At 42.0% G+C, this 17,642-nt stretch overlaps 1 protein-coding gene and 1 long non-coding RNA gene across 2 annotated transcripts in view; both read left to right on the top strand.

Annotated features, from left to right (window-relative positions):
- Positions 1–2,160, top strand: part of LOC105454361 — a 2,437-nt gene extending 277 nt beyond the window's left edge. The window contains exons 2-4 of the long non-coding RNA XR_974990.1: positions 344–784; positions 867–1,183; positions 1,407–2,160. This is a non-coding gene — a long non-coding RNA (uncharacterized LOC105454361). The remainder of the gene's footprint in view (positions 1–343; positions 785–866; positions 1,184–1,406) is intronic.
- A 5,159-nt stretch (positions 2,161–7,319) lies between these two features.
- Positions 7,320–17,642, top strand: part of LOC105454360 (bifunctional heparan sulfate N-deacetylase/N-sulfotransferase) — a 107,309-nt gene continuing 96,986 nt past the window's right edge. Inside the window, exon 1 of the mRNA XM_011696925.1 lies at positions 7,320–8,091. The gene's annotated coding sequence lies outside the window, so the exon portion shown is untranslated. The remainder of the gene's footprint in view (positions 8,092–17,642) is intronic.

The raw sequence follows: 17,642 nt of genomic DNA, 5'->3' as shown, positions 1-17,642 counted from the left end.
CTTGTTCTCTGCATAATTATGCTGTAATTACATGAAATATATAATATAAATTAATTTGTGAAATTAAATAACCAAATTTTTAGTCAAAAAATTTACATTATTAGTTTTTTTATAACGTATTTTATTTAACAATAAATCAATGTAACATTATCGTGTAAAAACTGTTCTATTTTGCATTGAATACAATGTAGTTGTATACAAATACATATATGTATGTATTTATATACATAGGTATATATATATATATATATATATATATATGTATATGTATATGCATATGTATATATCTATACATTACCGTACCCCACTTTCATCCTGCTGCAACCCGGCAGTTAATTTTCAGACGAGGGCGCCGCGAGTCCGTTGATAAATCAGACACGAGCATGCATCTACGTGCAGGATATACAAACATCCGCATGCGACGGTGCTTAATCGATCGGCGCTTAATGACTACAATACGTTTCAGTCGGTGCGGGATAGCATAACCCGCTAGTCGTAAATTGAAGAACTAACGTCGTATGTTAGACCGGTGCGTACCACTCTTCCTCCCGCAACGAAAGATCCGGCAAACGATTATTAATGGCGCTGACGATGAAAACGAGCCGTTTCTCGGCGAACGAATCACCGATAAATTTAGTGGAATGTAGGATTCGGCGTTCCAAGCAAACAACTTGGTCTTTGAACTACCTTAACGTGAAGAAGCATTAAGTTGATCAGTGACACTGATCTTAGTCTTCTTGTATTATGATGTATAGCGTGAGATATAATTAGCATCCAGAGACTAGTAACAGCTTAATTGAATTACTTATATTAACGTTGCCTTTTATAGCACTAACGATTGCACAAGTGTATAACATTTGTTTTAGATGCCAAGGAATGTACTCAGACTCTGCACCAATATTCAACTAATATAAGCAGAAGAGCTGTATTACGCAATAGTGTATGAAACGTGACGCATCTGCAGTACATTTGATATTCCAGCGGAGCATCGCATTTGTATCCCTCCCCCATTTATTCTAGCGCGTAACTATCGATCGATATTACGAAGTGTTCATCCAGTATGAGACGCTTCACGGACCTTGCATCACGTTAAAGGGCGCATTTAATTAGCACCTATAGTGTCCTTCGATGCGTCAAAGCTTACTGTACCTGTTTGATCACATATTTGCGATATCCACAACAGGTGTGAAACGTATTGATTAACGAGTTGAGATAGGAAGGGATCACCTTAACAGAGACGTTAACAATATGTACACTTAATAATCAGAAAACATTCAAATATAAAAATCACTCTTTAAAAAAAAAACGGACAATACGATAAAAGCATAATGTTAACATTATCTAATCATGTGACATGATATCTCTGATATTCTTTTCTATTAAAATTATACATTTTTTTTTACAAGAGTTACAATTTTATTGGAGAACATCCGCGACTTGAAGTAGGGAAAATTGAATCGCTTGCGCGAGGAGAAGCTCGGCAAACGGAAAAGATGAGAACTCATCTGCGATGAAGCACGGCACTGCGGTACGTACCGTGCCTTGCGCGCGCCTTTCGCTTTCCGATAGCTGCTCAGAGAGTGCCAGGCGCCATGGAATGCCAAGCTCAAAAGAGACAAGACAAACAGAAGGGCAAGGGAGTTGTCTACTGACAAAGCCGTCAGACACCGGTATGGACTATGTACACGACTCGATCGCGGACCGGTCTTGGCGCGTAACGTCGGAGTCTATCGGAGGTAGAATTTCATCCTGGCCTCTACGTGTCATTTCCACTTTTTACCGATTGCCAAGTACAGTGTCACGTCGCGCGCATATAACCAGAAAAAAAGAACGTATGAAATGACGAATGAACTTGGGAAGTTCTTTGTCGGACTCTTATACACCGGCGGCGATAACTTTCCCGCGTAAACTCGCTCGCGGTACGATATCAACACGAATTTTTAACATCAAAAGACTCTAGGGATCTTTTCATTGTCGTCCGTTGTAATAACTTGAAATGTTTATTCCAAATTTATTCTATTATTACGTCTAATTCAGTTTGATCAACGAACGAGCTCTGCTTTTTCAATGTAAAAAAAAAAAAAAACTTTTTGGATATAATAAATAATAAATATAATAAATTACTAAAGTATGTTACGAAGCGAATTCAAAAACTTTGTATATAATTTATATATAATTCCTAATAAATTCTTTGCTTCGTTACTTGAATTTTTATGCATAAATCAGAAAGGAATATACGCGGTAAGTTTTCTCTTCCACTGTCGCGCCCGGAGAAACATGATTGTGTATCTGAAGAGCGAATAAAGAGGAATTTCATTTCCTTTCGCAAACTCCAGGGGGAAAAAAATGTAATACATACTTGCGTGCATTCAGCAAACAATTTTCCTCGAGTAACTATTAAACGTAAACAGTATTCAGTGGCATCGTAACATTAACAATTTAAACGTACTGTAAAAATGCGATAAGTACGGAGAAAGAACGGTTTTGCAAAAATACTAAAAATTTAGCAAAATAGATACAGATATGAAAATAATTTTTTTGGACAATAATTTTTTTCAAAATAATTGATTATTGGAACGTTCAAACATGATAAGCAATGCTACAATAAGTTTTGACATTCTAGCAACTAGTTTGAGCGTTGTACATAATTATTTTTCAGGTTCAAATTATTTTCAGATTTATATATCTATAGTTAATTTTTTAGATCCTTCAGCAAGATCGTTCTTTCCGTATACAAATATCTTTTATAATCTTTCTCTACTACTTTACTCATTCAAGATTGTTAAAAAGTTTCTATAGTAATTGGTAAAAAATACTTTAAAAAGTTAAGTACGTCTTAGTTCTTTTAATCTTACAATTAGTTACTTTATATTACTTTAATATATAATATATTACTTTCGGTAATAAAAATTAACCATACTTCTATTACTTTTTACAAGTATGTTACTTCTTAGAAGTATGTTCGACTTTATTGACTACAAACCAAAAGCAATATTGTTAAATATTCTCACTCAAGTTTCGAAACAATACGAGCTTATGAAGGATAGGAAAATAATATTCTCACCGAATGCTGTCTATGTAGGGGAGTTTTGGCGTGCGCCATCAGGTAATGGACTAACTTACATAAAACGATTGAAACCTTGCCTTTTCTTTCAGCAAGCGGGATTCGAAGAAACGGCAACGAAGAGAGCAATTGGGAAAAACGATGTCTGCATCGTGATTTTAATTGGCCGTGACGATAAACGTAGCACTCAGCAAAGTAGGTAATAACGATTAAAAGTCTAATCGGCTGAAAACTTGTTAACTTTCACGAAACTGCCGGCATGGGATTCCATCTCACACCGAGCGTTAGCTCGCATAATAAAAGAGCTTGGAGGCTGAAGAGAAAATCAAGGATATATATAGGTATATATACATATATATATATATATATATATATATATATATATATTCTAAAACAGGGAAAGATGATTTTGAAATTAATTGACTGTAGATTGGCGTATTGCGGCGGTTTGTTAGAGAAAAAGTTAAAATTCAGTATCCTATAATTGTAATTAAACTCTTTAGTAATTATGTAACTACACGTAGATTACACATAGTTGTCGACATAAGACAGCATATTTTAGCCGGCATATTTAGCCAAAAGCATATTTTAGCTGCAAAAATATGAGTTTGTACCTTTTTTCGTAAGTGTGAGACAAATGTTTTCTTTTTATATTTAATATAAAGATACTAAAAATACATAGATATACTTTAGCTATTTACACGTTGAAGAATCGCGTAGGAAGGATGAACTGTAATATCCAGGACTGTACGAATCCTCTCTTTCTTTTTCTCCCAGCATTTTCCATTCGTATGAATTCAAGTATTACTATGATCTCTTACCGACGATTCGCGCCAGGCATCCTCGAACGTGATACTCCGAAATTCAAGAACATAATCCGAATCCCGGGAGCACAATTTGAGATCTGGCAACTCGTGTTCGCGCGAGAAAGAACGCGGGGAGGCGGGGAGAAGGGGCGACGACGGAGTTCTCGCGTCGCCGGCGTCGGTGTAAAACGCTCCGCACTTAGCATCTTATGCCGGCGCGTTTCTGCGATCTAAGAGAATGAGAGAGTCGCGCGGGAGACGTATCGGATGCACGAGAGGTCGAGGTTTTAGCGAACATCTGCCAGGCGAGCTGATCTCCGACCGACGATAAGACCTCGAAATGCAGCCGAGCCTGAGCCGAGGCTAGTATAACCAACGTCAGAATTCATTAGTTAACCACGCGGCTCAGCATTTTTGTAAGCTCATTTCGTAACGTAGCTCCGCACGTAGCCACGTAATACACGGAATTGCACCGTTGAAGAATTCGGAAAAATACGAGGGCGAGAGAGAGAGAGAGAGAGAGAAAGAGAAAGACGATATTGCAACTATCGGCTTGAATACCAAAAGAAGCACCGTACTCCGAGGGGCACGGTGGAAAGCACGCTTTCGCAAGGCGAAATATCGGCATAATATCGACGCGAAAGATGCGACAATCGTCTTCGTAAACTTTAAATTGCCTCGTGTTGCACGAGATAACGCAAAGTCGAACGGATAAGCGCGTGACATACGAAATTACGTCGGCTAGTAACACAAATCGGCATTTTTCCAATGCTCGAAATTGTATATATCGGTGATTCGCCTTAAAAATACTCAGGGAATATTCGCGAATTTCTGTGTCATCCCCGCGCATTAAAAGAAAAATTCAAATCGGATGGCATTCCACAGGAGCGCCACACGGCTGAAAATCAATTGAATAGGCGCTCGAATTGGCTGGATTTTGGAATCTAGGCCAATCATATTCGACTGCTGTTCATCCATTTTCTCCGCTGAGAACGTCCATTGATACGTGTATATAGAACTCATACAACGTTTCGAGAAATACATGCGCGTAGACTGATTTTTTAGAAAAATTTCGCTCTGGCAAACTTTATCTTCTGATGAACCATATATACATACATTTATATATATATATATATATATATATATATATGTACACAAAAATAAAGAGCGAATGCGATTATATCTCTCGAGCTACAGAGGGTGTATATCGACGCGTGAGAATAATGGGCGTAGAGTTATCTCACACTTCCTATACGAAACGGTTCGGTCAGCTGGAATAATGCATGATTAAAACTCGTTTAAAATGTAAGGTAGATATATCGTGTCAGAACTAATATGCTATTGAATTTGCGAGATGATTATATCGCTGATAAGGAAATTTTCATCAGATTTCGAAAACATTGAGAAAGTTAAATCAACGCTTTGCGCTTCCACGAATTTATATTAAAGATAATTATCAAATATTTAGTATCAAAATTTATATATATAAAATTAAAATTCATCGAATTATTTATGTATATTTCCGTGTTTTTAAGTTAAATTTTGAGAACACAAAAATATATAAATTATTCGATAAATTTTAAATGATTTAACAAGACAGTTCGTCAAAATATCGAGAGAAAATCGTGCAAACTGTTCTTCCTATAATACTTTACACTATGAAAAGGAAGTATTATCGGGATTCGATAGATATACCTACTGTACTAAAATTTAGCTTTATAAATCTTTAATTTTTATTTCTCTTTATTGAAATACATGCTATATATATATATATATATATATTTATACCGCTGAATCAATTGAACTTGCAATCGTTAGCTGAAGATGAACTAGTCAGATCACTATTGATATATATATATATATATATATATATATATATATATTACATTTATTTCAATAAAGAGTAATAAAAATTAAAGATCGCACATCCTCAATTGATCAATTGATTCAGCGGTATAAATAAATATATATATATATTTATACCGCTGAATCAATTGAACTTGCAATCGTTAGCTGAAGCTGAACTAGTCAGATCACTATTGATTTTAAATTTCTAATGATCCAATGCGAATAAGCATAAAACACTGCGAAGAAAGAATTTCTTTTCAATTTATAATTCTATAAATTTATAATTTTACAGACAACTTGAAAAGATCTGACAGAAATCTATAGGTATGCGTTTTGAGTGTCGCTGTGCTAACAATAAAAATGTGCCGTGGTTGACAGAACTAATTCCGCTTTACGCTAATTAAACCGTTGTGAAAAGCCGCGCGGATAAGTAGCATGTCACGTGCGTGTACAAATGCGCGCGCGCGCGCGCACACACACACCCACGCGCTTACGCACGCATATAAGCTCGGGCCCGGAGCAACGAGCTCGAGTCGCGTTACGCGATAAACTCACCTACGCGGTTCTACGTGACATAATGCGCGAGTGCACGAGGAGGCGATCCCGTCGTCCCGTGGTCCCGTCCGAGCGCGCCTACGACTCCCCCTCGGCATTTGCGACAGCCGCAATCGGCTCTCGCCGCGAGTGTGGAGAAGAGCGTAGTATGTACATCAATAAGTATGAGGATCGCGAGGCGATGCGTTTGGGCGCGACCGCGTGCCGAGTTTCGCGTGCGGCGCATGCGTGCGCATTCCGCTTACACGCTCGCGCGGTCTCTCTCTCTCTCTCTCTCTCCGACCGACAGCCATCGCGTGGCAAGTCTTCATCGTGACAACGAAAGGAGCTAGACTTCTTCTCCGTTCGACCAGCGCGTCTCACACGTAGTACTCTCGCACATGTACATCTTTGTCGCGCCGCGCTGGGTGCATTCGTTATCCTTTTCACGACGACGTTTCTCTCGCTCTCGAGCGGTCGGAGCACCCGACTCACTCTCTTTCTCTCTCTTTCTCTCACTTACGCTTCGCTCACCTGCGCCATCTTCGTCTGGTCAACCGCGCGCATCGTAGTTCTCTGATTCTCTCCATCGTAATACACGGGCCGCAGTCTCCGTCTCGCCAAGCTCCGTCACCTGCTCTCGTCCTCGTCTCTCCATCGGGCACCTCCGCTCTTTCGTTCGTCCCGCTTGCGCAACCGTCACGACAACCGGATCTCTCTGTCTCGCGTCGGTACTCTTTCACTACCGCGACCGCGGAGAGAGATGCTAGGGGTAGTGAAGGGGGGGGGGGTTGGAGTCACGGAAGAAGTCTCGGGTGGTGGGAGTGGTGGTGGAAGCCGAGCGGACAGCCGAGTGGAAGCGAGCACGGCCGAAGGGAACAGCAGGAGAGGGGTAACCGGTTGATGGAGCGGTGGGGAAAGGGCCGGCGGCCGACTAGTCTGAAGTAGCGGGGAGATGGCCGCGCGGTGAGACAGAGAGAGCGAGCGAGCGAGCGCGAGAGGGGCGGACGACCCCTCTAACCGGGCGATGCCACTCAACTGAATCCCCGCTCCGTTCTCGCGGCAGTCTGACGCCGGTCGCGCAGTCAGCATGGCTGGATTTTCGCGCAGTTTTTCGCCGGTCCTCCCGTGCTGAGGGCTCCGCGGACTTACTCCGCCGTGTGACGTCGGCATTTCCTCGCCGTCGTGCGTGGCATCGGCGTCTCGTGGCACGCCGTCTCACGTCGTCCCCATCGTCGTCGGGAACGCGCGCCAGTGCCGTCCGACCTTACGTTTGACCAGGGAACGAGAAGCCCCGAGAGAAAGGACGCGCCAGATGCTTCAACCTAACCTCCAAGCCCGAAGACCGCCCCAAGGGAGCACGCTCGCAGCCGCGACTCGCGTCCACCAACGTGGCTTCCGTCCCGGCGATTTCATTACATCGCGCTAATCTCACATGGGCAGAGAGAGAGAGAGAGTGAGAGAGGGAGGGAGGGGAGGATCTGCGATTTCCCGCGATCGATCTCTGGTGTGTGACCACCGCGCGCGGTGAAACGGAGAGTGAAACAGGAGAGCGAATGCTGAGCGGGCGCTGAGAGTTCCGCGCGTCTTCATCACCGGAGGCCCCTCGGTTGCGTCGCGAGGTGATAAACGACGACGACGAGAGGGGCGAGAGGGATAGACGGCGCGGTAAATGACAGTGCGGTGAGAGAAGGGCGAGAGCGGACAGAAAGAAAGGCTCCAGGCAGACTGTAAATTTTTGACCCTCGAGGGAAGAAGAAAGAAGAGACCCGGGTTTCCGCGGGACCTCTTCTCGGTATGCGGAGCGAGTCTTCCGAATTCTACAAAATTTTCCTAACGGTGAGTCCTCACGACCGTTTGTCAACAAACACTCCGAAAATAGTATAGTAGCCGGTAACAGTTCTCCGGAGGACGATGCATTCCCAGTTTTGTTTACTGCCGGACGTTTAAACGCCGCGTCGTTCCGTCGTGCGGGACGATAAGGCGCGCGCATAAATAATGACCGCGACGTTTGATCGTAAACAAACCGCCGCACTTTTCAAAACACGTGACGACTGACGTAGCGAGTTGCGCGCGTGATTGCAGATACGATTATTATCAGACCGACGACGCCAGATGTCGGCTACAGGAAATAAATAACTGTCGATTAATCCGTTTAATTGCCAATAAATATGACGCGATCGGCGTTTTTTCACTGTGCGCACACCATCCACACCTGCGCGCAAGACCATCTAAATTTCTAATTCTCTTATCTCATTTAAACGCTTGTTTCGTATCAAACGAATAAACATCGGTATTTAATATCAATTAAAATATCAAACAAGCGATTGCGCTATCTGTTTCTGTGAAGAGGCAATCTTTTTCTCTCTTTCTCTCTCTGTCTGTCTGTCTCTCTTGCTCCACGGAGACACGTGTGTCACCTGTACGTACTGCTTACAGATAAATCATACCTCTTTTTTTTTTATCTTGCAGCACAGAAGCGATAACTAGGAGTTTTTATTTGTTGGTGCGCAATTTATGCCGCGTTTATTTATTATTACTTCCAAGAATCGAGTTCGCGGTCGAGATCCCAATCTGGAAGTACGTTCAATAAGAGAGTTTGAAAATCCATTGCCGAGCGAACGGACGTCGCCGACTCGCGTTTGTTGACGCGTCATAATTCCGATGAACCCAACGCGCACGCGGCGGGGCGGCGGAGGGGCAACGGCGGGCGCTGTATAGTCGCGAGTCCGCATCATTAAGCCGCTGGCTGCAGATTCTTGGATAACGTCGACCTCCACGTCATCGGAACGGGAGGAAGACGAATGCGCCGCAATAATGGGACCGTAATTCCACAACTAGTTCGTGGTATTAAGCCGCGACCGTCGTCGCAGCCGCCGCCGCCGCCGCGAATAGTCCGTCTTCATCACGATGAATTTAATTAGCCGTGACTTGCGTAATTAAATATTCGGTCGTGCACGGGAAAGACACGCGCTCTTTCTCTCTATATATATCTCTCACCTCCTCAGATATTCCCGGCAAAATGACGACGTGAACGCGAATGGAAATGAATTTCCGCGGTATACATATATTTCGCGCGTATAATATTTCGTACTCGATCTCATTTTGCGGGATATTTTTAGGCGCGAGGGAAACTTTGAACGACGGACGGAATTGCAATTTATTTCTACATTGTACATTTGTCGCAACGCTTCCTGCGAACAAATTACGATCAGAGCAAATGATAACAAATTGAAGACATCAAAATAATTGAAATAGAAACGTGTATGAATTATTCTCCATTGACGGTTTATAAATTACTTTGATGTATAGATGAACGAAAACGCGATACTGATACTGTAAAATTAGACTGAAGTAGCGGAAGGAAAATACATTCGCGTGCAATAATAATAGATCGTACGCCACGTATACGTGACGCGGCGCATTCACTGTAATTAGATGTCGATGCATCTGGAGGCGTGGTGGTTTTATGCTTTCTCGTGATGGAACTAACGGTTTGTTGGCGACATATTATGTTCCACTGCTCTTCTGGCCGCGTCTGGATGCATCTTTTTCGCGCTGACGTGGTCGCCTTTAAACGCCGCTCGCCTTTAATGCGACGTCGTACGAACCCTCGTCAGGATCTACACCGCGGGGATCCTAGTAAAAATTCCGCGTTTGTAGAGTACTTTTTAGAGAGAGACATAGAGAGAGAAAGAGCAGGGTAAGGCGAATAGGTTGAAAAAAGTTGGACAGGGAACGTCCGCGCTAACACATAGCATGGGAGAGACTCTAAGGCACTGTTTTTAGCTAGGCAAAACGCGGATTCAGCCCGCAGCTTGTTTTCCTGTTTCCTCATTTCGTTTAAGTCATACGTGTCTCTTACGTTTTAGTGATACTATAAAATAGAATTAAATCAATGCATTATTCTCGTGGAACAACCCTGGGAATTTGTGCCAATTAAAAACGATCGTTTATATAACACGGTTAATTCGATTGTTAGAAACTCGGTCATTAATTTTTGCCTCGTTTTTGCTCGTCACTTAGCAAAGGCCTTTGAATATGGATTAGAAATGATACACAGGCGGAAATCTTGCAAGCAATGTCAGCCTATTTAGAATAGTTGCGTCATGCCGACTCGATATTGTGATGTAACATTCATACCAGCGTTGCGCTGCATCGTAAACGAGCTGATGTCAGTCGTTTCATTTTGCTCAATATAACTCGATATTCAAGAATTGAATTTTGATGCTCACTTGTTACTATCTGGCAAAGATATTTATTTCCCGCCTTACGGAACTTGTCTCGGACATTATCATCGAACTCGAGGCAGGACATTCGTTTATCGAACTTCGCCACATCGCCGATCGTTAACGAAAATTGTTCCCGTGCGCGAGAGACTTCGACGCCGCATCTCGCGTGCCGTCGACCTCGCGGGCGTGCCGCGCGCGGTGCCGTGGAAATTCCGGAAACGCCGATTCTGGCTGGCGAGGCGTTTTCGTGACATTTATCTCGCGGCAAGTTCGTGCTAACATTGCGCACTTCTTGCCGGAGTTCGGATGCAACGCCCGGATAATTCGCATTGAGTTAGAGAGACGAGGAGGAGGAGAAACCGGCGGAACGTAGTGCCGGAAGCAAGAGAGAGAGAGAGAGAGAGAGAGAGAGAGGCAGATTCGTTCTTTTTCGGGTTTTGATACGAATTACCCGAGTTTGCCTATCCTACCCTCAAGATTACCCCTTTTCACGGTCGCCCTCGACGCGGGGGGACGCGCTTCCCGCGTGATGCGAAAAGTTTGAATGGCTTTCGTTACCGGATTTTCCGGGCGACGCGCTTCGCTACATGCAAATTCGGAGTATTTTCCGCGCGCGCGCGCGCGCGCGAGATGGTCTTTAGGGACTTTGCGAGGCGCTCCGAATTGGGTTCGCGACCCCGCGGGATTTTAGCGGCGGTAACAAGGTACGGTGTAAGGATCGTAATCCACATTATCCGCATCGATCTATCCTCCAGCCCAGATGCCTCGCCCAGGCATACGTTAGCTACTAATCAAATGATGCGAACGAATCTCGACGTACATCTGATCCCGACGACCTGCGCGCAACGTGATCCTTAACTTCAGTCCGAGTACGGCACGCGTATACTATTGACAGTATTAACGATTCATCGTGCCTTTCTCATGTTCAATTAGAATGTTGCATCCGCGCTACGGGTAATGATGCGGCCTGATACAATGATTACACGATTGCACCTTATGCAAGACCAATGGCATATATTTAGTCAGAAATTCATATGTTAGTAATATTTTCAAATGAAATCTTACCCCTTTCGAATGGAGCTGTTAAAATAGGCAAATTGTATTATATATAATTATACAAATCTGCGACATTAATTGAACAGAATATAATTTGCATATACGACCGAAAAGGTTTGATTTTATATTGAAGAATAGTTTTTTATTTTCTAAAAATCGATTGATTAAACTAGCTCAGAGAAATATTTTAATCATTATTATCTAAAATCAATAGTTGCTTATTTTGAAAGGGTTATTTTGGAAGCGACACAAATCTTGTTTCCAAACCAAATTAATTTTTATGAGGCATTGATGAAATACAATAACTAATTTAAGTCGATTTTTATAACATTTTGAAAAATAGAGAAATGTATAATTGTATTCTAAAAAGATTTTAAAAGTTGGTAATGTAAATAAATTATAAATTTGATTTTTAAGTTAATTTTTATTCTGTACAGCAATAGTAATTTAATCGGGACTTAATTATCTGCATATTTAATATTTTGAAGACCTCGTTACAGTTAATGATTTTCGATAGTTTCTGCTACTCTCTAAATTTTTTGGAGTGATGTTTCACTCTTTTGGAGCGAGCCAATTAGCTCGGCGTATGACGCGCTAATCACGGCTGGTACGGCATAATGGACACGCGCCGATATCGCATTTGTAATAGACGATTAGCTCTTTGTTCGAGCCTACTTATTAATCGGAAGATTCCGAATGACGCATGCTGTTAGTAAAAATAAAAAAAAAACAACATGCCTCTATACTATGACAAATCTGCATCACATTATTTTTTATTCTGAAAATTCTGAAGAAAAAAAGTCATATATACAGCTTTATACAGAACATCTCAAATATATTGTCGATTCTTTTAATTATGCAGGATTGTACGACAAATTTTAAGTTAATTTGTCCCTATTCTCTAAATTTTCTGGAGTGAATCTCACTCCAAAAGAGTGAAAATTCTGCCACTCAAGTGGCAGAGTGGCAGTATTTTCAATCTTTTGGAGTGAGATTCACTCCAGAAAATTTAGAGAGTAGGGACAAATTAACTTAAAATTTGTCGTACAATCCTGCATAATTAAAAGAATTGACAATATATTTGAGATGTTCTGTATAAAGCTGTACATATGACTTTTTTCTTCAGAATCATAAAAAATAATGTGATGCAGATTTGTCATAGTATAGAGGCATGTTGTTGTTTTTTTTTTTTACTAACATGCGTCATTCGGAATCTTCCGATTAATAAGTAGACTCGAACAAAGAACTAATCGTCTATTACAAATGCGATATCGGCGCGTGTCATTATGTCGTACCAGTCGTGATTAGCGCGTCATACGCCGAGCTAATTGGCTCGCTATCGTGCCTACGTCCGCGCTTACGTGTAACGCGCGCTTCGCTTATCCGGATCGTCCGATCGTCAAATCCCCGCCGCGAGTTATCGTCGCGTCGCGCGTTTATCCGCTTCCGGATTCGCGCACGATAATTGAGCGCACTCCGATTCATGCCGCGTTAAAACGACGAGTTTAACCCGCCAATAGCGCTGCCTGGCAGCCTGCCGTCGATATTCGTATAATGTCGCGATACCAGCGACTCTCCGATCCGCCGCGCGCCGCCGCCTATATACGTTCATCGGCCCGAGGAGCGTAGGCGATGAACTCCTTTACCGCACCCACGGTATTATCTTAAGTTGGCACCGATATACGCATGAATTCATCGCGGAGCAAATCGCGTTTGCCCGTTGCGCGTTTCCCGTAAGCCGTATTCTATGACGCTTTCATTCACGACTGTGAGAATCGCGATGACACATCTCATTTCCTTTTTTTTTATTTTTTTGTAAACTTTACTTTTATTCATTAGAAGTGTAACATATAGATAAGCAAATGTGTTTCTGAAATGTTACCAACTCTATTTTTGAAAATGTAGTCATCGAATATAAATAAAATGAGAACTATGCATTCTAGAAAGATAAATGGAAGAGTTTTTTTTAAATAATATGAAGAATATGAACTTGAATTAACATGTGTCTAATAATTCTTGCACGAATAGATCTGAATCTTTGACAATAATATATTTATTTGTTCTGTATTTATATGAATGCGTTGAATATAAATTATCTTAGATAATATTTGTTACTGCTGGATATTTGAAAGCTCTTCTTTTGAAAGTTTTTTCACAAACAATATATTCGTATAAGAAAATTATTTCAAGTTCGAAACTGGAAACTCTTGAAAATCTTGAACGTTTAGAAAAGACTTGTTATAAGAATATTTAATTATCTGAGATATTTAAAATTTGTAAAAATAATTTATTATTTATAGCTATGATTGTCTATATCTGTATATAAAATAAAAGACATAAAAGTAACAACGTAAAATACTAAAAAATAAAAACATTTTCAAAATATTGAAAATTGTATTTTTAACATTATTCAAAACTGTTGAAATAAAATTTTTAAACATTTTTTTCGAGTAATATTCTTGAAACAATAAGAGAAAGAGAGAAAGAGAGAGAGAGAGAGAGAATTTTCGTTATTATTTGACGTGTTTTAAACTCATCACTATATAGTATCTTGTTCGAAATGCATTACATTTAGCAAAATGAAACATAAATTGATGCATTTCATTTCTCATTTATCATTTATTTGTTTGATTTATTTAATTACACGGAATGCAAGAGTTTTTACAACGTTTCTATATATGAAATGAAAATTAAAATGCAGCGAGATGAAAAGAGATTGCTTGGCATTGATGCCAATTAAACTGAGTTGTCAATCATATCGTTTGTATACCTTCGTTTCATCACTCTTAAACGAGATACGATCTCGAGTCCTCTCGAAGAGTGTTCGGAGTGATAAATCAAACGAGGGGTCTCTCTTTCTTCGCCCTTGTTGCCTGCACTTCGCGAGCGAAGCTGCCCCGGCCAATAAGAGAAACTGTACTCTTCGCAATATCCACACGTCACGCGGCATATAATTTTCCAATCGTCAGACGCGCAAACTCGTCTAAAGGTATACGCAAAAAGGCCGGTTCGCGTGAGGAGCGGCAGGGACACGTAATCCGAAGGCGCGCACGATGAAATATCGAGATTCTATCACGTCAGGTCGGGTCCGTTTGGTCGGCCCTTCGGAGGTAACCATCTCGCCGTGCGCTCGGTCGATCGCCTCTCGATCGGGAAGTAAACGAGTTCCCGGGGCAAACGCTTGCTCCGTTCGGTCAAGCAAAAGCGAGGGGGGAAAAAAGAATACGATGGTATAAGGAACGACCAGGGTGAAGGAAGGGAAGAGGGGGGGGACAGGTTGCGGAAAAGAGAGGCCGCGGGAGAAACACGATGGCAGCACGCATACCTGGCGTGCATCGACTAACCTGCCTGTCCTGGGCTAACTCGATTGCCGCGATTTGCCGTAATGCGTTGTTGGTATAACACTGCAGGCGTTCGTCTATATTTGTCGCTCGCTTGAGTTCGTTGACCCAATTAAGGGACGCGTTTTAAGGAATGGTAGCCTGGCGTCGTTGTCTCGGTTGTGCATACCGTTGTTGTGTACCTATAGCCTCGCGGCTTCTTTGCATTTTTGAAAACTTTTCCACGAAAGATCGTGAAGCTTTCTATTTTAGTACCTATAACGCTTCATACGCCGCAAAGCCGGCGAACAACAGCAGTTGTGGAAACGCCGAGGGAAACGCCTTGGTAGGGTTGGTAGCTGCTGTTATTTTTAGAAGCCCGTGATGCGAATATCCAACTCAGACGGCATTCTTGAATTAATTATAACGTATCGAACATATCCCGTGAGTGCATATATATCGATTAGTTTGCCGCAGAACATTGTCCTAGTTCGGCGTACCGTTTTCTATAGGGTACTCCTCTTCTATACCATATCCTTCATGAGAATATATTTAAAGTTGATCTCGCATATGTCTAAGCTACGAATTTTCAACATATAGTTTATAAACAGTTATAATTGACTGTTTATTTATATATATATACTTTCCGTTATTTTGAGAACACCATCTGATTTTACTGCCGAATTAATTAATTAACTGGATACATTATCTCACACGAGCGATCTTGAGTGAGGTTGTCGACCTGCGAGGATCTGACGACCAAGGTGATGCAGCAACTGTTTAAATTTGGAATGCGGCGTCCCGCCGCGGCTTCGAAATACCGCCGTCGTATGTATATTTTTGCCTTTATATCATACACGTGTCTAAATCTGCACGTCAAAGGAATATGTATAAGTGTACGCGCGCTGACGTTGGCGTCTTGAAATGATTATACGGCGGTTATAATTGCGATCGCGAATAGCGTAATGGAAACGGAGAACCATTTTATTGAGATTTGCAAATATATATAGAAATGAAATATTTCCTTTGCCAGTCGAAACGGAAATATTTAATGCTCTTTCGGGCGGTAAAACAATAACGTGCGCATTATTTGCATTGCTCATTACGCAGCTGCGCTATATAGGTATGTACAATAGAGTTACGAACGTAACCGAAGGATGAGCCCGACCGATTGAATTGCAGGAAGGGCGGTCGTCTGGGTTATAAATCATAGCCATTGTGTAATTTAATTACGTTTTCGGTAATCGGCAGCATGCAATCGATTGCGCTCAGCCGAGTGTAATTTGCAAACCTAATCGCCTGTTGCGGTCCGCGCGTAAGGTATAATACCAGTTTGTCAACTATATTACTGTGTTTGATAAAGTTCATGTTAACGTGTCCATTAATGCAAATCGCGCTTCAAACACTGCGCGATGGAAGGAGACGGCGGTGTTGTTGGTAAACTCCAATTAAGGCGCGTTGTTAAAAGCTAATCTAGGCGCGTCATTCACAACGACGACTTTTGCGTTTTATTTTCGCTCCTCTCCACGGTAGGAAAGTATATTTTATATATCACCTTAACGAGGGAGGTGCGTTAAACTTATTAAATTGCGAAAAGAAATGCATTTCTCAATTATCAAACTGCCTAATCGGCGAACCTCTATTGAAGAGCGCGCAAATTTATCAAATTACCGCTACTTCGCGCGAATCGGCTGACCCAATCAGGCGTACATAATAGGCGGACAATGTAATCGTCTTAAATTTGATTTTCCGATTGGCCCTCTTGCCGCGGACAATAGCGGATAGAGTTTCTAGATTAAACAGTGCCGCAGTGTCGCTACGATCTTTAATGATTCGCAGATGGGTTCTATCCGGATACGATTCAGTTTTATTATTATTATTTGCATGTATAATTTAACATTACCTGAAAAAATATGTTGCAAACAAGAAGAAAAAGATTGAATAGAGTTGTGCGAATCGAATGGAATAAAATATATAAATAGAAATGTGTAATATTCTGATACTATTTCGATTGTCGTGAATGGCGATATATAAACCGTGCAACATTTGCATCAGAATGCAATTGGATCTTATATCGCATTTTGCAACGCGTTTCTGACGGGCGAGAGAGAGCATTCAACTCGGCGTAACGCGTCAATGAACCTCTCTGCATCCAACATGCGGAAACGTTCCTAATGTTTACCCGTTTGCCGATCAAGTTGCGCTTGGTCGCACAATATTCGCAGATAGTGCGACATGCGCGTTGCGGCGACCGGTGCAACGACGTGCTGATGATACTTGGGATTGACCTGACTGTGACGTGTGCGACCTGACCGCGGGCGCATCTCGTCGTATATCCGAAATAGCATATTGGATACGAAATTGTCATTAGTGGCGCGACGGTAAATGACTCGCTGTGTGAGCGTTAAGCGGACGAGATGGGCATATACACGGAATCTATAGAGAAAGATGAAACATGCTTTGGTGCTGCACGAACCCGAACTCTGGTCGGCCGACCGAAAATTACTCCGATACATATCGGGAACGCCTATTGTCGGCGATATGACGTTTGTGGAATGGCAATCTAGTACGACGTATTATACGTGTTGTTCAAACTTCGATACACAACCCCTCGGCAATGGCGAGCAGAGTGAAGACTATATCGAGATCGATCGTGGCTCTGAGCGAGTAAACTCTATCTAAGGAATTGACAAGCGCACGGCGAATTCCAAGAGGTGAACCGCTGACCAGAAATATGTGAGATGGGGGGGCTGTCTCTTATACACATCTCTGAGCGGGCTGG

The sequence above is a fragment of the Wasmannia auropunctata genome, unplaced genomic scaffold, assembly GCF_000956235.1.
Source record: "Wasmannia auropunctata unplaced genomic scaffold, wasmannia.A_1.0 LD335986.1, whole genome shotgun sequence".
Taxonomy (NCBI): Eukaryota; Metazoa; Arthropoda; class Insecta; order Hymenoptera; family Formicidae; genus Wasmannia; species Wasmannia auropunctata.
The sequence above is the reverse complement of the archived record's forward strand: the minus strand, read 5'-3'. Positions and strand labels throughout refer to the sequence as shown.